Raw genomic sequence first — 27,135 nt, forward strand, 5'->3', positions numbered from 1 at the left:
TTATAAAATATGAGGGCATTTCAAAAAGTTCATTAAACATAAATTTATTTTGTTGCAAAAAAATTGAAAATTCAGGCCTATGAGATATCTTCAAATATTTCATAGAAAATGCATATTAAGACAACTCAACAAATTTTTGCATCAAAATAAACCTAGTTTTATATTTTTCTTTTCCATAAAATTTCTGAAGTACCCTCATATATAATACATGGTTGTATAGTAACATACATAGAAATTCCACTGTACTGTGGAACACTAGCACGTATTCCTTCTACCTATATTTTCGTACTCATTATCCAACCTCTCTCTGCTACCATTCTGTCACCCTTCCCAGACACTAGTAATCATTCTTGTATGTTTAGATTGCCTTCTTTTAGCTTCCACATATGGGAGAGAACATGGGACATTTGTCTTCTGTGTCTGGCTTATTTCAATTCATATAATGTCTTACAATGCTGTCCATTTTGTGGTAAATGATAGGATTGCATTTTTAAAGCTGAATAATATTCAATTGTATATATACCATAGATTAATTTTTCACCTTTTGATGGATATCCTGGTTGACTTCCTTCACCCAGTTAGAATGGCTATTGCCAAAAAGAAAAAAGGACAAATGCTGGGGAGGATGTAGTGAAAGAGAAACTCTTATAATAGCTATTGTGGAAAACAATAAGTGATTCCTTTAAAAACTAAAAACAGAACTAGCATATGATTCAGCAATCTCACTGTCAGGTACATATCCAAAGACAATGAAATCATTTATATCAAAGAGATACATGAACTCCCATGTTTATTCCAGCAAAATTCACAATCCAATTTCTCCTTCTTTGAAACAACTTATTTAATTGCTCTGAACTTTAGTTCAAAGTGGATATGATAGGAGGGCCTAAGTTACATAATTTGTTGATAAGAAAATTCACATAATGATTTTAGAAGACTGCGAGCTTTGTGTCACATTCAACAACTGACAAACACTTTTGTTTGACCAATACAGAATTTTCAAAAATTTTGAATTTGACTGCTACTATGTGAGACATATTCTCCAGTTTAATCAGAAGTACTACCATTCTCTATTGCACATGCATAACCTGTATTGCCCTTGTCCTGGGAGCATTTGAATTCAGGACACAATCATGGTATTGCTCAAAACAACCCCTTTATCACCAATGCGAAGGAACTTTTCAGGCTACTTAAAGATTCCAAACAGAGGCAAGCATTTGGCACAGTTGTTAACTAGCTGGTTAGGGAGCCTTCATGCAATATCGGAGTACATGGTTGAGTCTTGAATCCTCTACTTCACATCCAGTTTTTGGTTAATGCTCACCCCATGAAATAGCAGTTGATGAGTCAAGTACTTGGGTCCTTGACACCCATGTTAAAGACCTGGATTAAGTTCTTGGGTCCTGGCATTGGCCTGGCCTTGGCTGTTGTAGCTATATCAAGAATGAATCAACAGATAGAAGGCCTTTCTCTGTCTCTCTGTCTCTGTCTCTCTCTCTCTCTACCTACCTTTCAAATAAATAAAAATAGAGATTCCACCCAATCAAGAATACATATGGTTCAGGGGATTATTCTACTTATTTTCTATAATAAAATGTGACTCTTTTATGGAGGTTTCCTCAGTCACAAGAGAGCGATGCAAATTGATAGCATTAAATTATGTGATGATTGCCAAAAATATCTAAAGTACCCCATCACCTGCTATGCCTGCATCCCTTATGGGTGCTGGTTTGAGTCTTGTGGGGATTTCAGCCCATATGCTAGGCTGCATGGAAAGCAAAGTCAATGAAAGTTCATAACCTTTTCTATAAAACAAACTCAGTTGTTCCAATCTGTAACCAAAGGGCAACAGGTCCACCATAACTCAACTCTACCTCAACATAGATATGGCGTTCTAGGTGACCTGTGCCAAAAGATTTCTCAAAATCTTTCATACAGTAGTCTAAAGGTGAGCTCATTGAACAACGTTTTCCCTTATCAGAGATAGTGAAAAATAAAAATTTGGGGGCCAGTGTTGTAATGTAGCAGGTTAAGCTGCTGCCCACAATGCCAGCATCCTATATGGGGACTGTTTTGTGACAACTGCTTCACTTCCAATCCAGCTTCCTGCTTGTGGACTGGGAAAAGCAATGAGGATGGCCCAAGTGTTTGAGCCCTGGGACTCACATAGGAGACCTGAAAGAAGCTTCTGGTTCTTGGTTTCCTCCTGCTCTGCACTGGCCATTGTGGTCACTTGGGGAATGAACCAGCACATGGAAGATTCTGTGTGTGTGTGTGTGTGTGTGTGTGTGTGTGTTCCTTTCTGTGTAACTGTGACTTTCAAAGAACTAACTAAATCTTAAACAATAGGAATAGGAATATCTTACTTTTCTCTCCTTATACTAAGAGAAGTTTGCGTACCAACGCTCACAGACTTATCTTGGGGATTGAGCTTAAGTATCAGTAAAGCAGAAACCTGACGATGACCTTGAACTAGAAAGGACTGTTGAGGAACAACTTACTATTTTATTCCTTTTCGGGTTTTTGTTCTACTAATACCATTAGTTGAACTCTTTAATTAACACACAAATATTCTTAGTCGTTTCAATTTAACTGAAAAGTGATCCCTGTTAAATATAAGGATGGGAATAAGAGAGGGAAGAGATGTACAGTTCGGCACATGTTCACTTGGACTTACCCCTAATGGTAGAGCTAGAAACGTACCAGGAGATTGCAATTCAATCCCAACAAAGTGGCATGTAGCAATGCCATCTCACTAGTCCAAGTGATCAATTTCAGTTCACAATTGATCATAATGATAGGAATAAGAGTCAAAGGGATCATATAAATAAGACCAGTGTCTGCAAATAATTGATAGAATTTAAAAGGAGAGAAAGATCCTACATGGGAAGTAAGTAGGATACACAGCAGACTCATAGAATGGCAAAAGCCCTAAACAGCACTCTGGCCTCAGAATCAACCCTTAAGCATTCGGATCTGGCTGAAAAGCCCATGAGACTATTACAGGCATGGAAAGCCAAGACACTGTGCAAAAAAAAAGTGACCTAAATAAAAGATCTGTGCAAGTGAGATCCCAGCGGAAAGAATGGGCCATCAAAGAAGGCAGTAACTTTCTCTGAACGGAGGAGAGAACTTCCACTTTGAATATTGCCTTGTCTAAATAAGATCAGAGTTGGTGAACTCAAAAGGCTTCCATAGCCTTGGTAGCTCATGACAAGAGCCTTGGGTGATTACTGACGTCATAAATAAGAGTGTCAATTGTCACTGTGCACCTGCTCCTATGTAGGACCTCTGTCCTTAATGAGTTGTACTATAAGAATTGGTAAATTCTTAGTGGTAAAACTATTACTCAAACAGTACTCTATACTTTGTGTGTCTTTGTGGGTGCAGTCTGTTGAAATCTTTACTTAGTATATAGCAAGTTGATCTCCTGCATATAAAGATAATTGAAAATGAATCTTGATGAAGAATGGAATGGGAGAGGCAGTGGGAGATGGGATGGCTGTGGGTTGGAGTGAGGTTATGGGGGGAAAGCTGCTATACTTCAAAAGTTGTATTTAGGAAATATATATTTATTAAATAAAAGTTGAAAATAAAAAAAATTTTAAAAATAAAAAAGAATACAATGATCTTAAGAAAAAACATGGTAAATCTTCATGATCGTAGATCTGGAAAAGAATTCTTAGATATGGCTCTAAAATAACATGCAGCAAGAGAAATATACACATATTGAGCTCATCAAAATGAAAAACATTTTTACAGGGCCGATATTGTGGCATAGTGGGATAAACTGCCACCTGCAATGCCAGCATCCCATATGAATCTCTGTTCAAGTCCCAGCTGCTCCACTTCAGATCCAGATGCCTGCTAGTGGTCTGAGAGAACAGTGGAAGATGGCACAAATGTTTGAGCCCTTGTCACTCACTTAGGAGACATGGATAAAGCTCTTGGCTTCAGCCTGGCACAACCCTGATGGTTGTTGTCACCTGGGGATTGAACTAGAGGTTGGAGGATCTCTCCCTCTCTCTCTGTAACTCTGTCTTTAAAATAAATAAATAAATCTTGAAAATGAAATAAAATAAAACCAGGGAAAAAATGTTTGCTTCAAGTGACACTATTGAGAAAGTTAAATGAGGTTGGGGCAGGGATTTATTGCAGCAGTTAAGATGGTGCTTGTGGTGCCTGCATTCCATCATGTAGTGCTTGAGTTTGTGACCAAGCTGCACTCCTAATTTCAGCTTCTTTCAAATGTGGACTCTGGGAAGCAGTGGGTGATGACTCGTGTGGTCCCTGTCACTCCTATAGGAGACCTGGAATGAATTCCCAGCTCTTGTCTTCAACTTAGCCCAGCCCTGGCTAATGATGACATTTGGGGGATGAACCAAATAGTTGGGAGACATCTCTCTCTCTCCATCTCTCTCTCTCTCTGTATCTCTCTCTCAATCTCTCTCTGTGTCTCTCACACAGTGTCTCTATTTTTCAAATAAATAAAATTAATTAGTTTTTAAAGAAAGTGAGATGATAATAATACAACGAAAAATAACATAACTACCAAATGGGCAAAGGAGATGAAAAGGATTTTTCTCCAAGGAACATATACAAAATGCCATGAGCACAGGAAATGAGGCTGAGTGTCATCAATTATCAGGGAAAAACAAATAAAAAACATATGACATGCCTCTTCACATGCTTCAGTTGACTATATTAACAATAGAAAAAAATCAGATAATGAGTGTGGGTTATAGGTAGAGAAGTTAGAACACACATATTCTTTTAGTGGGAATCTGAAATGGTGAAACCACTTTGGAAAACAATTTGGCAGTATCTCAACAATTAAACAAAAGTTACTGTAGGATCTGTCAATTCTACTCCTAGAAATATGCCCAAGATAAATTACAATATCCTCCTGCACAGAAATGTATACATGAATATTTCCAGCAGCATTATTCATAATAACCAAAAGGCAGAAACAATGAAAACACTAATCAAATGATGACAGGATAAACACAAATTGGTATATACTTACGTTGGAATATAATTTGGCTATAAAATGAAATGACAATAAGCTATAACATGCATGACTTTATGGTAATGAAAGAACCTAGTCACAAAAGATAATATATCCCATTCATATGAAGTAAAATCTGCATGGACCAAGACTTGGTTAGTGGTTGTCTGGGCCCACATGATGGTTGTTGGGAATGTAGAAAGTGACAGCTGAAGTGTACAGACTTTCTTTTGAGCATGATGAAAATAGCTTTTGCATAAATGCAAATATACTACAAATCATTGAATTCCACACTTCAAATGAGTGATTTACATGCATACATATATATATATATATATTTAATTGTATCTCAATAAAGGTGTTTTGAAAAGCACACCATGAATTGGTTTACCAACATCCTTAAATTAAAAACAAAAGCTTTTTTAAAAAAATATATTTATTTGAAAGACATAGAGCTCCTATCCCCTGGTTCACTTCCTTGAGTACCCACAATGGATCAGGCTATTCCAGGCAGAAGTTGAGGGCTGGGAAATCAATCCATATCTCCCACATAAGTGTCAGAGGACCAACTGCTTGACCCATCATTGCTGCCTCCTGGAGTTTTCATTAGCAGCTTTGAAATGGAATGGAGCCAGTATTTGAATATAGGTACTCTGACATGGGACATATGCATTGTAACCAGGGTTTTAACCCCTAAGTGAAACACTTATCCTTACTAAAATATTTATGTGTGGAAAAGCAATCTTCAATTCAACACCATCTTTAAGTCTGTTGCAAAATTATATAAAACATAGCTCTAAGGTTTACCTTCCACTATTCTATCTTTCCTTAGTATTCATAAAGATAAGCAATAAGCTTCAGCATGATGGCCTGCCACACTTTCTGAGTGTTTGAATTCAAAGGTTCAGATTTCCTGGCAAATAGCAGATTCACTCTGCATATGTAATAATTCTGTGTTAATTTCTCATATTGTTGCTAGTGAGTGGTACTTTGCATAGGACAATGAATGCTTACAACCAGTCTAAAGCTAAAGGACCAAAAGATAGAATGATTTTATTTTAATGTTTAATGTTAGAATTATTCACTCAAAAATAATGAAAACTACTGGGATTAAAAAAAAGATAAACATAGCTGACACTGAATAGAATGATTAATAATGTTCCTTAGAACAGGAACATTGAGGGTGCTGCAAAGATGAATCTCCAGGATACATTTATTGTGTGAAATGTACAAAAGTAGTATATTTAGCTTTGCTTAGTATAAATATTCAATTAGAATAGGGTTTTCCAATTGATCAATTTGCTAACTAGAAATCTAGCTGAAGAAGACAATACTGAGAAGTCACCACTTTGAAGACCCTATTGCTTTCTCTATGAGCACAGATGTCATTGCCAATCAAATGCAGCACTCAGATCTCCTGCAATTCTAGTTGAAGTGACACAATAGAGTTCAAAGACTCATAGTCTTGTACTTATTGGCATTACTCATGCCTAGGCCCAATCCTTTCTAGTTCAAGGTCATCGTCAGGTTTCTGCTTTACTGATACTTAAGCTCAATCCCCAAGATAAGTCTGTGAGCGTTGGTACGCAAACTTCTCTTAGTATAAGGAGAGAAAAGTAAGATATTCCTATTCCTATTGTTTAAGATTTAGTTAGTTCTTTGAAAGTCACAGTTACACAGAAAGGAACACACACACACACACACACACAGAGAGAGAGAGAGAGAGAGAGAGAGAGAATCTTCCATGTGCTGGTTCATTCCCCAAGTGACCACAATGGCCAGTGCAGAGCAGGAGGAAACCAAGAACCAGAAGCTTCTTTCAGGTCTCCTATGTGAGTCCCAGGGCTCCAAACACTTGGGCCATCCTCATTGCTTTTCCCAGTCCACAAGCAGGAAGCTGGATTGGAAGTGAAGCAGTTGTCACAAAACAGTCCCCATATAGGATGCTGGCATTGTGGGCAGCAGCTTAACCTGCTACATTACAACACTGGCCCCCAAATTTTTATTTTTCACTATCTCTGATAAGGGAAAACGTTGTTCAATGAGCTCACCTTTAGACTACTGTATGAAAGATTTTGAGAAATCTTTTGGCACAGGTCACCTAGAATGCCATATCTATGTTGAGTTAGAGTTGAGTTATGGCAGACCTGTTGCCCTTTGGTCACAGATTGGAACAACTGAGTTTGTTTTATAGAAAAGGTTATGAACTTTCATTGACTTTGCTTTCCATGCAGCCTAGCATATGGGCTGAAATCCTGACACCTTAATTTTGTAGTTGTATGATATTAATTGAAGGATTCAACTTATATCTCATGTTACTCTTGTAAAGTTAGAAAGAGAATTGTACCAACTTCTTCAGAATTTTGTGGAGAACAAATGCATTAATTCATATAAAGCAATTTACATGATTTAGTTCACACAACTCTTTTCCTCAAATAACTTAAATTCAAATAGAAAAGTGAGGAAGCTAGATATAATTAAAACTCATACCAGAATTATGAATCTATAGACTTTAATTCATTTAGCCTTTCCATATAACATAAAATATCAAACTTATAAAAGAAAGGAGAAAGTAATTCAATTATATAAAAATTTTAAAAAATCCATGGCAAAAACTACAAATAAAAACAGACGAGGGGCTAGCATTTTTGCATAGAAGGTAAAGCTATCACTTACAATGCCTGCATCCCATATGGGTGCTGGTTTGTGTCCTGGATGCTCCACTTCCAATCCAGCTCCTGCTAATGTTCCTGGGAACTTGGGAACTCTTAAACCCACGTGGGAAACCTGGAAGAAGCTCCTGGCTGCTGGCCGTGGATTGATTCAACTCCGGCCCTTGTGGTCATTTGGGAAGTGAACCAGTAGCTGGAAGACCTCTCTCTCTCTCTGTCTATCTCTCTTTCTCTCTCTGCCTGTCTGTAACTCTGCCTTTCAAATAAATAAATAAAATCTTTAATGAAAACAGGTAAAAAAATCTTCCTAATTAGGAGGAAATATATGTAACATATACTTCTTTAAAACAGAAGAAGCTAGGGGCCGGCACCATGGCTCACTTGGCTAATCCTCTGCCTGTGGCACCAGCATCCCACATGGGCACTGGGTTCTGGTCCTGATTGCTCCTCTTCCAGTTCAGCTCTCTGCTGTGGCCCGGGAAGGCAGTGGAGGATGGCCCTTGGGCATCTGCACCCACATCAGAGACCAGGAAGAAGTACCTGGCTCCTGGCTTTGGATCAGTGTAGCTCCGGCTGTGGTGGCCATTTGGGGGGTGAACCAATGGAGGGTAGACCTTTCTCTCTGTCTCTCTCTCTCTCACTGTCTAACTCTATCTGTCAAATAAATTAAAAAAAATTATAAAAATTAAAAAAAAACATAAGAAGCTTGCAGGTTCAGGGAAGAGTTAGGGAAAAAACAGCAGAGGAAACTCTTCTAGAACTAGTGGGACATGGTGGACATACGTGGAGGGCACAGGCACCCATGGCTCAGGACCCAAGCTGCTGAATCTATGCACCAGTGCTGGAAAGGGAGGTGAGGCAAAACCTCAGTAGCCCAAGACACTGGTGGGAAAGTGGAAGGAAGAGCCTAGAGGGAACGAGCCTTGAAGCCCCGTGGGGGAAAGTTCACCAGGCTAAGTAGAGGAGAGAAAAAAAAATAGTAAAATAAAAAAAGTAAAAGGCACCAGTACGGACACAATTGTCTCTCCACTCACCTTACAAAGGTGAGCAGGATAAAGAGCAGGCACCATTTTGGACATATGTAAGAGCTGCACCCGCCATCAGCCAAGCAGAAAATCCTGACTCTTGTGTGGAAAAATAACAGGAGGTTAGGATCTAGTGAATGTGTGGAGCTACTGAACTGAGACTGTGAAAAAAGAAGGACTGAGGGTGTGTGAGAGGGTTCACAGAGTACCCAAGATGTAAGTGCTCTCGGGAGATGCTACAAACTTGGTAACCTTAGCAACCCGGTGGGAGACATTGCAGGGGTATTTGAGCTTACACTGAGGACTGAACAGATCATTTGTGTGGTCCTTGGGACAGAGAAGACAAATATTATACCCACAGGGGCCAGAGCTCAGACACTGATAGCCTTCAATTCCACTCAGCTGTGCAAAATTACTACATTTCTGAACCAAAAAAGAGAGAGAGAGAGAGAGAGAGAGAGAGAGAGAGAGAGAGAGAGATTTACCATGCCTAACCTGGGTGTATCACTTTTGGCACACCCTTAGACCTGAAGAAATGAAGAGAGCTTACTGTCCTCACCCATTACAAGCCTCTAAGGATCCATCAAAACCAGACAGTCCACTTAATATAGACATAGTATAACAAGAACAACCACCACAGCAAAGGAAAAAAAAAGTAAAAAGAAGAAGAAACCAAAGAATATCTCCAGAATGCCAAGAAACAAATGCAGAAACCTAGGAAAAAAGAACAAGGAACACATTATGATGCCCCCAAATGAACACAACACCCCAATTAGAGATTATGAAGATGATGAGATAGAAGAAATGCAAGATGCAGATTTCAAAAAAAATTATGATTAGAACAGCAACAAGTTCTCAAAAACAAATTCTTGAACTACAGAAATAATTACTGGACAGGATAGAAAATCTCTCTCATGAAAATGAAATCTTAAGGAAGAATCAAAATGAAATGAATAAACTAGTAGAAAATGAAATTGTGATAGTAAAGAGAAATCAAAATGAATTGAAGAATTCAATGGATCAAATGACAAGCACATTAGAGAGCCTTAAAAACAGATTCAGTGAAGCAGAACAGAGAATATTGGGCTTAGAAGACAGAGTACAGGAAAGTATATGGTCAAACCAAAGGAAAGAAGAGGAAATTAGAAATCTAAAAAATATTGTCTGGAATCTACAGGATACTATTAAAAAAAACCAACATTCAGTTCTAAGAGTTCCTGAAGCCATGGAGAGAAAGGATTAGAAGACATTTTTAGGGAGATACAAGCAAAAAATTTCCTGGGCTTGGAGACGGACAGACATCCTAGTACAGGAAGCTCATAGAACCCTTAATAAACATGACCAAAAGAGATTCTCACCATGACATGTTGTAATCAAACTCACCACAGTGAAACATAAAGAAAAGATTCTAAAATGTGCAAGAGAGAAATGTCAGATTACTCTCAGAGGATCTCCAATTAGACTCACAGCAGACTTCTCATCAGAAACCCTACAAGCTAGAAGGGAATGGTGAGACATAGCCCAGGTACTAAGAGAGAAAAACTCCCAGCCCAGAATATTATATCCTGCAAAGCTCTCATTTGTGAATGAAGGTGAAATAAAGACCTTTCATAGCAAACAGAAATTGAAAGAACTTGTTGTCAATCGTCCAGCTCTGCAAAAGATGCTTAAAGATGTGTTACACACAGAAACACAGAAACTTGGCCATCAATATGAAAGAAGGCAAAGGAAGAAAACCTCCCAGTAAAAGATCACAGGAAGTTCAAAGCATATATTAAAAAATATCTTCGGGAAAATAGCAGGGCAAAGTTACTACTTATCAATAGTCACATTGAATGTTAATGGCCTCAACTCTCCAGTGAAAAGACACAGACTGGCTGAATGGATTAAGGAACAAAACTCATCTATTTGCTGCTCACAAGAAGCACATCTTTCCAACAAAGATGCATGCAGACTGAAAGAAAAGGTTGGAAAAAGATATTCCATGCCAACAGAAACCAAAAAAAAAACAAAAGCTGGCGTAGCCATCTTAATATAAGACAGAATAAAGTTTGACAAAAAAAACTTTTGAGAGACAAAGAGGGGCACTATATAATGATTAAGGGTTCAATTCAACAGGAAGATGTAACTATTATAAATGTATATGCACCTAATTACAGGGCACCGGTTTATTTAAAAGATATGTTAAGGTATTTAAAGGGAGATTTAGACTCTGATAAAATAGTACAGGGAGACTTCAATACTCTAATCTCAGAAATAGACAGATCAACTGGAGGGAAGATCCACAAGGAAACAGCAGATTTAATCGACACTATAGCCTAAATGGATCTAACAGAAATCTACAGAACTTTCTACCCTACATCTAAAGAATTTACATTCTTCTCAGAACCTACTCTAGGATTGACCACATACTAGGCCATAAAGCTAGTCTCAGCAAATTCAAAAGAATTAGAATCATACCATGCAGCTTCTCAGACCACAGTGGAATGAAGCTGGAAATTAGCAACTCAGGAATCCCTAGAGTGTATGCAAACATATGGAGATTGAACAACATGCTCCTGAAATAACACTGGGTCATTGAAGAAATCAAAAGAGAAATCAAAAATTTTCTGGAAGTAAATGAGGATACCAGCACAACATGTCAAAATTTATGGGATACAGCAAAAGCAGTGTTAAGAAGAAAGTTTATATCAATAGGGGCCTACATCAAGAAATTGGAAAGGCACCAAATAAATGAGCTTTCAACTCATCTCAAGGATCTAGAAAATCTGCAGCAAACCAGACCCAAATCTAGTAGGAAAAGAGAAATAATTAAAATCAGAGAAGAAATCAACAGGATTGAATCCAAAAAAAAAAAACATTACAAAAAATCAGCCAAGCGAAGAGCTGGTTTTTTGAAAAAATAAACAAAATTGACACCCCACTGGCCCAACTAATTAAAAAAAGAAAAGACCCAAATTAATAAATTCAGAGATGAAAAAGGAAACATAACAACAGACACCGCAGCAATAAAAATAATCATCAGAAATAACTACAAAAAGCTGTACACCAGCAAACAGGGAAATCTACCTGAAATGGATAGATTCCTGGACACATGCAACCTACCTAAATTGAACATGGAAGACATAGAAAACCTAAACAGACCCATAACTGAGACAGAAATTGAAACACTAATAAAGGCCCTCCCAACAAAGAAAAGCCCAGGACCAGATGGATTCACTGCTGAATTCTACCAGACATTTAAAGAAGAACACACTCCAATTCTTCTCAAACTATACAAAGCAATTGAAAAAGAGGGAATCCTCCCAAATTCTTTCTATGAAGCCACCATCACCTGAATTCCTAAGTCGGAAAAAGATGCAGCACTGAAAGAGAATTACAGACCAATATCCCTAATGAACATAGACGCAAAAATCCTCAATAAAATACTGGCCAACAGAATGCAACAACAGGCCGGCGCCGCGGCTCACTAGGCTAATCCTCCGCCTAGCGGCGCCGGCACACCGGGTTCTAGTCCCGGTCGGGGCGCCGGATTCTGTCCCGGTTGCCCCTCTTCCAGGCCAGCCCTCTGCTGTGGCCCAGGAGTGCAGTGGAGGATGGCCCAAGTGCTTGGGTCCTGCACCCCATGGGAGACCAGGAAAAGCACCTGGCTCCTGGCTCCTGCCATCGGATCGGTGCGGTGCGCCGGCCGCAGCGCGCCGGCCGCAGCGGCCATTGGAGGGTGAACCAATGGCAAAGGAAGACCTTTCTCTCTGTCTCTCTCTCTCACTGTCCACTCTGCCTGTCAAAAAAAAAAAAAAAAAAAAAAAAAAGAATGCAACAACACATCAGGAAAGATCATCCACCCAGACCAGGTGGGATTTATCCCTGGTATGCAGGGATGGTTCAATGTTCACAAATCAGTGTGATACACCACATTAACAGACTGCAGAAGAAAAACCATGTGGTTATCTCAATAGATGCAGAAAAAGCGTTCGATAAAATACAATATCCTTTCATGATGAAAACTCTAAGCAAACTGGGTATGAAAGGAACATTCCTCAATACAATCAAAGCAATTTATGAAAAACCCACGGCCAACATCCTATTGAATGGGGAAAAGTTGGAAGCATTTCCACTGAGATCTGCCACCACACAGGGATGCCCACGCTCAACACTGCTATTCAACATAGTTTTGGAAGTTTGAGCCAGATCAATTAACATGAAAAAGAAATTAAAGGGATATGAATTGGGAAAGAAGTCAAACTATCCCTCTTTGCAGATGACAGGATTCTTTATTTAGGGGATCCAAAGAACTCTACTAAGAGATTATTGGGACTCATAGAAGAGTTTGAAAAGTAGCAGGATATATAAAATCAATGCACAAAAATCAATACCACTCAAAATACCAAAGACATTCTTCTCTGATCTGGAATAAAATGATGCTAAAATTTATATGGAGGCACAGGAGACCTCGAATAGCTAAAGCAATCTTGTACAACAAAAACAAAGCTGGAGGCATCACAATACTAGATTTCAGGACATACTACAGGACAGTTGTTATCAAAACAGCATGGTGCTGGTACAGAAACAGATGGATAGAGCAATGGAACAGAATTGAAACACCAGCAAACAATCCAGACATCTACAGCCAACTTATATTTGATCAAGGATCTAAAACCAATCCCTGGAGTAAGGACAGTCTATTCAATAAATGGTGCTGGGAAAACTGGATTTCCACGTGCAGAATCATGAAGCAAGACCCCTACCTTCCACCTTACACAAAAATCCACTCAACATGGATTGAAGACTTAAATCTACGACCCAACACCATAAATTTATTAGAGAACATTGGAGAAACCCTGCAAGATATAGGCAAGAGCAAATACTTCTTTGAAAACAGCCAAAAGCACAGGCAGTCAAAGTCAAAATTAACAATTGGGATTGCATTAAATTGAGAAGTTTCTGTATGGCAAAAGAAGCAGTCAGGATAGTGAAGAGACAACCGACAGAATGGGAAAAAATAGTTGCAAACTATGCAACAGATTAAGGGTTAATAAACAGAATCTACAAAGAGATCAAGAAACTCCACAACAACGAAACAAACAACCAACTTAAGTGATGGGCCAAGTAACTGAATAGACATTTTCTTTTAAACAGGTATTCACTTTATTGGTTAATAATTTTTTTAACTATTATTTAATGAATATAAATTTCCAAGGACAGCTTATGGAGTACAATGGCTTCCCCCCCATAACGTCCCTCCCACCCGCAACATTCCCCTTTCCCACTCCCTTTCTCCTTCCATTCACATCAAGATTCATTTTCGTTTCTCTTTATATACAGAAGATCAGTTTAGCATACATTAAGTAAAGATTTCAACAGTTTGCTCCCACACAGAAACATAAAGTGAAAAATACTGTTTGAGTACTAGTTATAGCATTAAATCTCAATGTACAACACACTAAACAAAGATCCTACATGAGGAGTAAGTGCATAGTGACTCCTGTTGTTGACTTAACAAATTGACACTCTTGTATATGGCATCAGTAATCACCCTAGGCTCTTGTCATGAGCTGCCAAGGCTATGGAAGCCCCCTGAGTTCACTGACTCTGATCATATTTAGACAAGGCCATGGTCAAAGTGGAAGTTCTCTCCTCCCTTCAGAGAAAGGTACTTCCTTCTTTGATGACTCATTCTTTCCACTGGGATCTCACTCATGGAGATCTTTCATTTAGGTTTTTTTTTTCCAGAGTGTCTTGGCTTTCCATGCCTGAAATACTCTCATGGGCATTTCAGCCGGATCCGCATGCCTTAAAGGCTGATTCTGAGGCCAGAGTGCTGTTAGGACATTTGCCATTCTATGGGTCTGCTGTGTATCTCACTTCCCATGTTGGATCATTCTCTCCCTTTTTGATTCTATCAGCTAGTATTTGCAGACACTATTCTTGTTTATGTGATCCCTTTGGTTCTTATTCCTATCATTACGATCAATTGTGAACAGAAATTGATCACTGGGACTAGTGATATGGCATTGGTACATGCCACCTTGATGGGATTGAATTGGAATCCCCTGGTATGTTTCTAACTCTGCCGTTTGAGGTAAGTCAGCCTGAGCATGTCTCGAATTGCACATCTCTTCCCTCTCTTATTCCCACTCTTATATTTAACAGTGATCACTTTTCAGTTAAGTTTCAGCACTTAAGAAGAATTGTGTATTGATTACAGTATTCAACCAAAAGTATTAAGTAGAACAAACAAAAAAAAAAATACTAAGAGGGATAACATATTAAGTAGCTCATCAACAGTCAGGGTGAGGGCTGATCAAGTCACCGTTTCTCGTAGTGTTCATTTACTTTAACAGGTTTCCTTTTTGGTGCTCAGTTAGTTGTCACCTATCAAGGAGAACAAGTGGTATTTGTCCCTTTGGGATTGGCTTATTTCACTAACATAATGTTTTCCATATTCCTAACAAGGATCACTTTTCAGTTAAAATTTAAACACCTAAGAATAATTGTGTGTTAATTACAGAGTTCAACCAATGGTACTAGAACAAAAAAAAAAATACTAAAATGGATAAAGTATTACATTGTACATCAACCGTCAGGACAAGAGCTGATCAAGTCACTGTTTCTCATAGTGTCCATTTCACTTCAACAAGTTTCCCCTTTGGTGCTCAGTTAGCTGTCGTCGATCAGGGAGAACATATGATATTTGTCCCTTTGGGACTGGCTTAATTCACTCAGCATGATGTTTTCCAAATTCCTCCATCTTGTTGCAAATGACTGGGTTTCGTTGTTTTTGACTGCTGTAGAGTATTCTATAGAGTACATGTCCCATAATTTCTTTATCCAGTCTACTGTTGATGGGCATTTGGGTTGGTTCCAGGTCTTAGCTATTGTGAATTGAGCTGCAATAAACATTAATGTGCAGACAGCTTGTTTGTTTGACAATTTCATTTCCTTTGGGTAAATTCCAAGGAGTGGGATGGCTGTATTGAATGGTAGGGTTATATTCAGTTTTCTGAGGAATCTCCAGACTGACTTCCATAGTGGCTTGACCAGTTTGCATTCCCACCAACAGTGGGTTAGTGTCCCTTTTTCCCCACATCCTATCCAGTATCTATTGTTGGTAGATTTCTGAATGTGAGCCATTCTAACTGGGGTGAGGTGAAAACCTCATTGTGGTTTTTACTTGCATTTCCCTGATTGCTAGTGATCTTAAACATTTTTTCATGTGTCTGTTGGCCATTTGGATTTCCTCTTTTGAAAAATGTCTGTTGAGGTCCTTGGCCCATCTCTTAAGTGGGTTGTTTGTTTTTATCTTGTGGAGTTTCTTGATTTCTTTGTAGATTCTGGTTATCAACCCTTTATCAGTTGCATAGTTTGCAAATATATTTTCCCATTGTGTCGGTTGTCTCTTCACTTTCCTGACAGTTTCTGTTGCCATACAGAAACTTCTCAATTTGATGCAATCCCAAATGTTAATTTTGGCTTTGACTGCCTGTGCTTCTGGGGTGTTTTCCAAGAAGTCTTTGCCGGTACCTATATCTTGCAGGGTTTTTCCAATGCTCTCTAATAATTTGATGGTGTCAGATTGTAGATTTAGGTCTTTAATCCATGTTGAGTGGATTTTTGTGTAAGGTGGAAGGTAGGGGTCTTGCTTCATGATTCTGCATGTGGAAATCCAGTTTTCCCAGCACCATTTATTGAATAGACTGTCCTTACTCCGGGGATTGGTTTTAGATCCTTGATCAAATATAAGTTGGCTGTAGATGTCTGGATTGTTTGCTGGTGTTTCAATTCTGTTCCATTGCTCTATTCATCTGTTTCTGTACCAGCACCATGCTGTTTTGATTACAACTGTCCTGTGGTATGTTCTGAAATCTGGTATTGTGATGCCTCCAGCTTTGTTTTTGTTGTACAAAGATTGATTTAGCTATTCGAGGTCTCCTGTGTCTCCATATAAATTTCAGCACCATTTTTTCCAGGTCTGAGAAAAGGTCTTCAGTATCTTGATTGGTATTGCATTGAATCTATAAATTGCTTTTGGGAGAATGGACATTTTGATGATATTGATTCTTCCAATCCATGAGCATGGAAGATTTTTCCATTTCTTGGTATCTTCTTCTATTTCTTTCTTTAAGGTTTTGTAATTTTCATCGTAGAGATCTTGAATGTCCTTGGTTAAATTTATTCCAAGGTATTTGATTGTTTTTGTAGCTATTGTGAATAGAGGAAATCCAAATGGCCAACATACACAAGAAAAAATGTTCAGGATCACTAGCAGTCAGGGAAATGCAAGTAAAAACCACAATGAGGTTTTCACCTCACCCCAGTTAGAATGGCTCACATACAGAAATCTTCCAACAACAGATGCTGGCGAGGAAGTTGGGAAAAAGGGACACTAACCCACTGTTGGTGGGAATGCAAACTGTTTAAGCCATTATGGAAGTCAGTCTGGAGATTCCTCAGAAAAATGAATATAGCCCTACCATAAAACCCAGCCATCCTACTCCTTGGAAGTTACCCAAAGGAAATTAAATTGGCAAATAAAAGATCTGTCTGCACCTCAATGTTTATTGCAGCTCAATTCACAATAGCTAAGACCTGGAATCAACCTAAATGCCCAACACCAGTAGACTGGATAAAAAAATTAAGGAGCGTGTACTCTATAGAATACTATATAGCAGTAAAAAGAAATAAAATCCTGTCACTTGCAGCAAAATGGAGGAATCTGGAAAACATTATGCTGAGTGAAATAAGCCAGTTCCAAAGGGACAAATATCATATGTTCTCCCAGATTGGTGACAACTAACCGAACACCTAAAAGGAAACCTGTTGAAGTGAAATGGACACTATGAGAAACACTGACTTGATCAGCCCTTGTCCAGGCTGTTGATGAACAACTTAATACTTTATCCCTTTTAGTATTTTTTGTTCTACTTAATATTATTAATTGAACTCTGTAATTAACACACAATTATTCTTAAGTGTTTAAATTTAACTGAAAAGTAATCTCTGTTAAATATAAGAATGTTAATAAGAGAGGAGGAGATGTACAATTCAGCAGATGCTCAATCTAACCTGCCCCAAATGGCAGAGTTCGAAATGTGCCAGGGGATTCCAAAACAATCCCATCAAGGTGACATGTACCAATGGCATCTCACTAGTCCAAGTGATCAATTTCAGTTCACAATTGACCATAATGATAGGTCTAAGAATCAAAGGGATCACATAAACAAGTCTAGTGTCTGCTAATACTAAAAAAATCATTAATAGAGTTCAAGGAAAAAGAAATACAAATTGTACTTAAGCATCTGAAACTATTTACAAATGCATTGCTAGTTAGGAAAATGCAAATTTAAACTACACTGATATCAATTTCCATCTATCAAGGAGGTGATGAGACTGTGGGTAACAGTCCCATGCACCATGTTGTGCACACAACCATGTTGTGTTGTGAGAACACAACTTGGTGCATCTTCTAGGGAGGGAAACTACAATATCCAATAAAATTACATGTGGACATGCCATATGACCAAGCAATTCCATTAGAAGGAATTATGTTGCATATACACTTGGCATTTCTATAATGATCAACATGAAAAGTTGTTTACTGAATAAGTGCCAGGGGATTCCAAAACAATCCCATCAAGGTGACATGTACCAATGCCATCTCACTAGTCCAAGTGATCAATTTCTGTTCACAATTGATCACACTGATTGGTCTAAGAGTCAAAGGGATAACACAAACAAGTCTAGTGCCTGCTAATACTAACTGATAGAATCAAAAAGGGAGAGAACAATCCATCATGGGAAGCGGGATACACAGCAGACTCATAGATTGGCAGATGTCCTAAATAGCGCTCAGAAAAGACTATCTAGGGAGGGCATGGAGCTCAGAAAGACTAACATTCCCTTGAAGCCACACCCCACCTATTCCTCCCACTACCCATCTGACACACACACACACACACATGCCAGATAAGAAATGGCCACTTCTTTCTGTTGAACTCCTTCCTAGTGTTCACCTCCTTGAAGCACATCACCATGCAGAGTACATGAGTTCAAGGAAAACAAAGGTATTTCAGATTCATTAGTGAAAGAGGACTGAAGTAGGCAGGCATACAGGTTAAAATCATTAGGTTTGTGAACTGGAAGACCACGCCTTCGCCAAACACCACGCCTTCACCACGCCCCTTATGAACTCATGCCCCTACTTGGCCATACTTGAGTGCCCACCAGCCAATCAGGTTAATTAACCACTCCCCTTTGAAGTGAGTTTAAAGCCTAGGACACAGGGTGTCCCCCTCTCTCTTTTTTTCCCTGACCTCTAGCCAGGAGGGGGCTGGATGTAGCCCTGCACCCCCTGGGCACGTGGCCTTCAGGCCACCTGCCCTAGGCTTCCTGGCCTAGATGCTGCTCCATGTGGCTGGTTCCTGGTGCTTGGTATGAACCCAGATTTACCCCTCTCTTAGATAAAGCTCTCACTCTCCTATGCATCTTTCTCACTAAATAAAAGTTTAAAATGTACCATGCTGCCTCATTTATCTGTGCCAGTATTTAGAATTCTTCTCTAAATATTAGGCAAGAACCCTCTCAGGCTTATTAATATTTGGGATTTATTAATAAGCATATGGTGATACTGTATGGCACCCCAAATTCTGGTATCATATGTGGCAACCCAGAGGAGACTTCTGGGAAACTTCAAGGGGCCACATTTTCATATACATTTTAGGGGGTCATTTCTGATATCAAGGACCTTTTGTGAGCTCAAGATTTCACTTTCAGTATCCAAGCATTGGTTGGAATAATTAAAACAGAATTTAGTTAACCTACTATTTTCAAATACTAGATACCTTACTGGGGGCTCATTATTTTGTCTCACACTGTAGGAATAATGACTATATTTTCCAAGTAAATGAAATTACATGGTTTAATGCTTTTGGTTGTTTAATCATTCATTTTTAACTGATTCAAATAATTTATTTGAAAATGCATCTGACAAGCCATAATATTCATTCATTTATTTAAATATATATACTAATTGCCTAATATAGGTCAGATGTCATTCTGGTGTTGAACAACAAGCCAAACTCTCTACTTTCCTGGAATCCACATATTAGTAGAGAAGATAACCAATAAACAAGCAATTACTAAGTAAGTAGTAAGTATTGGGGAGGGAATTAGTGTTACAAAGAAAAATAAAGCATTATGAGAAGCCAGATAGTGAGCAGGACTCAGGGTTGGGAATGTTATGGGAAAATGACTTCAGAGAAATTATTGTTACCTCTGTTCTTTGTCTCACATGGAAGATGAATTTCCAAACAGATGGCAAAGAGATTTAAAAGTATTTATTAGAACCAAGGACCTCAAGCTCGAGTGGCATGGAGGGGGTCCTCCAAGAGAGGAAAGAACCTGAAGAGACTAGTGATAGTAGGGTTTTTTAAGTACAATCTTGGGGACCAAACTGTCAATCAACAAGGTGGGAACAAACTCAACAAAAGACCTGATTTACAGCTCCCCATCCTGTCTGGCCTGCTAAGGGTGGGATAGGTAACTTGTTTCCAGAATAAGCTGGGGGATCAGGAACAACTCCCTTGCTATTCTCATGGTAAATTTGGAGATTCCAAAGAAAGGAGGATGGCTGGTTTGTCTTTGCTAAAGGAAAAGGAAGCAAATATTTTACACCCAAAATTCATAGGGATCCCCAGAATACCTATTAACCCATCTGACTCCTCACAGGAAGACACTACTTTGGGTTAAGTGGTCGGAGAAAGCCTTCCCCAGGAGAAGATACTTGAGTAGAGACTTGAATGAAATGGAGGAAGAAGTCATTCCAGAAAAGTTAAAATAAAGTACAAAGGAGCTGAATGTGGGATTCAGTTTAATGGGCTCAAGTAGAAGTAAGAAGACATGGAGGTGTAGTACAGAATTTGAAAAGGAAGTAAAGTAGTAGAGAAAGCAAGGAAGAGATTTCAAAGGACTTGAGACTCAAAGTATATTAAGAAGTCACTGCAATTTTTGACCAGGGAATTGATTTATATATCTGAGAATCACTCTGATGATATACTAAAAGCAGGCAAAGATAGAAGCACATCAGTCAAGAGGATATACCAGTATTCTAAACACTCAGACATAGCCTAGACTGAAGTGTGAGCAGCAGTTGGAATGAATGCTGTGAGATCATGACATATTTTGAAGGTAAACTTTTTTAGGCATGTGTTAAGGTACAAGAGAAGAATGGAAATCAAGAATGACTGTTCATTTTCTGATCTGAACACCTGAATGAAGATTTGTAGCCTTTAATGCAATTGGATAGTTCAGGTTAAGAGCAAGTTGAAAGGGTGATGTTGGAACAAGAAGTTCTGTTGAATAGGTTAAGTTTGACATTCTTACTAAACATGTTAGCAGAGAGTTAAATAGAAAATTTGGAGTTTTGAGAGGTCATGGCTGAAGATACAAATGTGGGCTACTTATTGATCCCATTATCTATACTGAGAAGAATAACGGAACATGAAATCAGTATGTTCCCTGGAAAATTACAACATGCTAAATTATAATACTTGTGGCACAGGAAGTGGCAGTGTGAGCCTATTTTAGTTGCTGAAAATTTTGTTTATAGAAAATATAGATCACTTGGGCTTAGAGTATAGCCTCTGGACTGAGATTGGTCAGAATCATACCTCTACTCTACCACTTAAGAGCTTTGGGACTTTTTTTTTTTAATCCTTGTGCCTCAAATTTTCATTTATATAAGTATGTACCTAATGTGCAACAAATACTTATATATTCTTATCTAGGCCAGTCCTGTGCTAGACTAAGAAGCAAAAGGTTGTAACCAAGATATACATGGCCATAGCCTCAGAAAACTTAGAGTGTGAGATGAAATGAAAACAATGGTATTTTTCCCTTGAGTGACTAATTGCAAAGATGCTCATTATAATAGAAACATCCTCTGTGGACCACTTTCATTCCCTGGTAGTCAACATATGCATTGGTACAACTTTTCTGGGGGCAGTATGAATATTTATCTTTGTATCTATAATTTGTGTGTGATTTGAAATGTGCATTCTTTCTGATGGAGCAATTTTGATTCTAAGACTACTTCTCTAAGAAATAACTGAAATTTATCTTGAGTATAAATATAAGATATCACATATCTTATATAGTATAAACTCATAGAAAGTAAGACTTTTTACAGCTGGATCACCATTGCCCAGCATAGAAGCTGGTACAGAGCAGGCACTGAATAATATTTATTTGATGAACACTGCAAAGGTCAATACACAAGTAGGTTCACTTCAGTTTTCTAATAATAGTAAACAGTGTGGGGGAGGGGGTGTTGTGGCTCAGTGGTCTGAGCCATCTGCAATGCTGACACCCCCTATGGGCACCAGTTTGTGTCCTATCTACTCACTTCCAATCCAGCTCCCTGCTTATAGGCCTGGGAAAGCAGTGGAAGATAGCCCAACTACTTGAGTCCACGTGGGAGACCCACATGAAGCCCATAGCCCCTGGCTTTGGCCTGCTATGGCCCTGGCTGTTGCAGTGACTTGGGGAGTGAACCAGTGGACTGAATATCTCTCTCTTTCTCTCTTTCTCTCTGTCTCTCCCCTTCTCTGTGTGTCTTTCAAATAAATAAATAAATCATTTTAAAATATTGAACAATGGATATCCTCAATGCCCATCTGCAGAAGATTCTTTAAAGCTGTCTATTCCACTTAAAGTAGAATCTAAGACCCTTTCCATTATCTATATAACATATACTATTTGACTCCAAGCCCAAGCCCAGGGCTCATTACCCACCCTTCTCTATTTTATATCTCTGTCCAAACACACTGTCCACCTGAATATTTCTCAAGCCAGAAGAACATGATACATGATCTAATCTTAAAAACTTGGCACTTCCCATTCTTTCTTCCTGGGCACTCTTCCTCTCCATCTGCAAATGGCTCTCTTTCACTCCATGCCTCAGCTCATGCATCAGCTGTTCAAGCCACCTAGCCACCCTATCCAACACAACAGCCCCAACCCTCACTCTGCTGGATGTTTCTATTTACTTTATAGCAATACCTGGTAAGAACAAGTTAAATCACTGAGAGAATTATTTGTTTGCTTTTTTAAAAAAATCAGGCTTTGATACTAACAATGGAAATATACCCGAAAATGTCAGAGAAGCATCTACTCCCTGTAGTGAGGATATAACTTTTTTCTCAATGTAAATTTACCTGGGAGTAGATATAGATCTTTCAGGTTAAGCAAAAATAGCTAGGACCTAACAGACACATGAGCAATTAACCTACAGAAGCACTCAGTTTTAGGTACAGACATGGGAAGATAAATGATAATCAGAATCCCTTTTTAATTCTGAATGACAGCTCTACTGATTAATTCTCAAAACTCGATATATTAAAAACATGTATATTTTATAATATAATAAATACATACTAACTAAATATACTAGAAACAATAAAATTGCGAGGAAATTAATGCTGGATGGGAAAGAGGATATAAGCAACTCTCTTCTGAATTGATGTTTCCTGGATGAGCACTAACTAGCGAGACCTCAAGCCAATTGGGCTTCATTTATGCTATTTACCTTTTTCCTTCAATTAAGAAGGGAGAAGCATGTGAAATATGAATCCTTAGCAATCTTTTCTTCATAAATATTAAAATGCCAGCAATGTTGGAGTAATTAAGACTTAGCTGAAGTACAAATCGTTTTTCTAGTTGCGGTTCTTGGCTAAACCTTCATGTTCCCTTATCAGGACAGAAGCCCAGTGGTCAAAGGGCATCCTTCTAGCTGGAAGACCATGACTTCACCATGCCCCTGTGTGACCTCGTGCCCCTACCTGGCCACACCTGGGTGCCAATAGCCAATCAGGTTAATTAACCACTCCCCTTTGGAAGTGGGTTAAAAGCCTGGGACACACCCTTCTTCTCTTCTTTGTCCTGGCCTCTTGCCAGGAGGGGGGCTTGCTGTAGCCCTGTGCCTAGGCCACCTGCCCTAGGCTTCCTGTCCTAGATGCTCCTCCATGTGGCTGGTTCCTGGTGCTTGGTATGAACCCAGATTTACCCCTCTCTTAAATAAAGCTCTCACTCTCCTATGCATCTTTCTCACTAAATAAAAGTTTAAAATATACCATGCTGCCTCATTTATCTGTGCCAGTATTTAGAATTCTCTAAATATTAGGCAAGAACCCTCTCAGGCTTATTAATATTTGGGATTTATTAATAAGCATATGGTGATATCGTATGGCACCCCAAATTTTGATAACATATGTGGCACCACAGAGGAGACTTCTTGGGAACTTTCAAGGGCCACATTTTCATATAGATTTTAGGGGCTCATTTCTGATATCAATTGGGGTCCAGTTACTTAATGATGTCCACACTATTAATGGAAAACCACAGTCACACCAAAGCTTCAGTGGCCATCTCCTCTTAAAGAAAAAATAAGTATGTTCCTGACAGCCTGAACTCACAGGTGATCAAATAATAACTGATGCTAAGGAAGCCAATCTCTAAACTTTTCTCTCTTCTTCCTGATTCTTTTACATTAGAATTAAATGAAAATGATGCCTGGGTGCTCTAGCCAAAAGCTCTCCGGACTTGAAACCCTTTTTAAAGAACTCAAAAGAGATCATGAATCAAAACCTCACTCCCCACCTTGGGGAAGCACCAAATGGGGTCAGGGAAGGTGACCTGCAGGTTTCCCACCTGCACTGTCCCAAGCTCTCAGAGGAGGAAGGCAGCCCCAATTAACCATGTCTGGTAAACAAGCCCTCCACACACCCAGTCTTGACACTCCCCAGGATGAATTATCTCAGGTCCTTTGAAATACAAGCCATTTTAAGTTTTGCATAGGAGGACCACATCTGCCATGAGTGTGAGAAAGTACTGGAACTCTTAGAAGATCAGAGTGAGAGACCTTTGGACCCAAGCACTGGATAAGAAACCGGAGAAGGATTGGAATTCATCGGAGGGGGGTGGTTATAATATCTCTTACTTTCATTATGATAATAAAACATTCCAGGAAGTAAGTTGCAAAGGAGAGAAAAGGAGAAGAATCTCTCCCCCTCTCTTTCTTCTGAAGGAAGCAGCAGCGTCTCCTTGCAGAACGACAACCCTGAGGATACAGCAGTTGTCTTCAAATCTGTGACCATAAAAAATCATTATCTCTGTGAAATACAGCAATTTGGGAGATAATCAAACGGTGACCAGGGGGCAGAGCTGCCAATCTGAAGGATTATGCTCCTGCGCGCCCGCCTGCGCCTGACCTTCCTGGGAGCCAGCTGTCGGCACGGCGAAGACGCCCCATCCACTCCGGGCACATTCATTAGGCTGCCTTGGTGCATGAGCCATTTGCATAACACCCTGGCTTTCTTAATTAGTACTTCATTTCTCCCTTGACTTATTTTGTGGCTAAGTTCACTGTCCCCCCTCCTGGATTCTCTCTTCTCTTGCTGGAACATGTGAAGGTTTAGAGAAAGGAGGCAGGGCGGGCGAGATGGAAGAAGGAATAGAAGGTAGAAATTTAAGCATTGGTAATTCATCTATTAATGTTTTCATATTTGGGTGAGAGTACTTGATGGTTTTGGCAGAGATTTTTCTACACAACTTCTAATTCCACTTTATGGCCTTGCAAATACATCTACTTGCTCATTTTGTTCCCTTCCTTAGAAAACATCCTATTTGACTTTGGTTTCAGATTTTCAGAATTAACATTAATTATGTGAGAAGGAGGGATTATGTTTACCCACGAATCAGGTGAACAGGTCTCCAATTCTAAGAGTTGTTCGGCCAATCTATTTCTGGCAATTCTATACGTATCTGATATTTTTATTCCAGCCTCTTGTGGTGGGTTAGTTTACATGTGAAATGAAATAAAAGATAATATATTCAACAAGCCCTCATTATAATTTTGTTAAGGATAAGATACATTCAAACAAAACCAAACTGTTTTTCGCCCCCTTAAAGCTATGGTTTATTTTACCTGACCCAATAAGTAGGAATGCCTCAATTTCTCCACTTAAAAGGTACAGTTTTGGGAATAATGAATCTCTATTTATGCTCACGAAGAGAAGAAAGGGTCTGTTATTTGGTCCCAAGAGACATCTGATGAACTCCATGAGGGAATTAGAAAGTGACCATTATTAAGAGCTATAATCCATGGTACTTCATTTAGTCTTGAAATGTATAAATCACATCAATAAAAATCAATAATTATTTCTAAAATCTCTCATTCAGCATTTACTTCATTCCTAGAAATAGTTTAACTCTATACAGTAAATAATGCATTTACACTATGATTCAAATTTTAAAATCCAAATACTTAATAAACCTTAACACAAGTGTAATGTCAGGCAGAGTTGAAAGAGAAGGTAATAGGAAAATATAAATCTTTACGAAGCTTGCTATCTAGTTGAGAAAAGACACATGCATAAGTAGCATAAATATTACCTGACAATAAGCAGGGTAGCATCATGAAAAAGGTGACCAGGCCAGGAGCCGCACAGCATGATAGGAGATGCCAGCATCTCTGTTGGTTGCTCGTAAAACCCACGTTCCTACTTTATTAATAGAACATATTTTTATCACATCCTATCTTTGCACATCTATGTATTCAGCCACTTTCTCTCAGTGTCTTTATCTTCAATATATAAATGAACCCAGTTGGAAGATTCGCTTGGTGCTTTTTGATTCTAATAAAATGATTGATTGATGGGTACAGGTTACTGCTAGACAGGAGTATGAAGTTCTAGGGTGAGGTACAGATAGATAATGTTAACTTATGATACATTTCTCAACAAAAAAAACCTATAAAATGGGATTTGGGGTGTTTTCACTATAAAGAAATGTTAAAGGTTTGAAAGGACAACTATACTGCACATAAATATATGTGGATATTATACAATGTGTACATATAATCAAACATCACATAGTACCCCCATATAAGTACAATTTTATCTGTGTGCTAAGTTTTAAAAGAAAAAAATTAAAGATTAATTTGTGAATATCCCATGATATAAATTACCAAAACTTCACTGCTTATTTCTTTAGTTCAGAAAGCCAGAGGTGAAAGGCCAGATTTTAAACACAAGCACATTTAAGTGTAACTTCCAAAAGAAGTCTTTTAGGAAGACTTTTGTTTCAGCCAAGCACAAAATACATAATATAATAATAATATGCATTTCTACAGCATATGTGCAAGCAAGTTATGTTGTCAATACCACTTTGTAAACACTTAATCAACTCTTTAAATTTGACTTCATGTTCCTTCTTCAATGGACTCTGTAACCAATCCAAACATAAAGTTGATGGCTTTGGTGCCAACAGCATCTTGATAATTCTGTGGGAGAAAGACTGCATTTAGGGTCTGGTAACCCTAAATCTATTTTGCTGTTACTATTAAGCACATGTACATGTACAGGTAAAAACAACT

The sequence above is a fragment of the Oryctolagus cuniculus genome, chromosome 5, assembly GCF_964237555.1.
Source record: "Oryctolagus cuniculus chromosome 5, mOryCun1.1, whole genome shotgun sequence".
NCBI lineage: Eukaryota > Metazoa > Chordata > Mammalia > Lagomorpha > Leporidae > Oryctolagus > Oryctolagus cuniculus.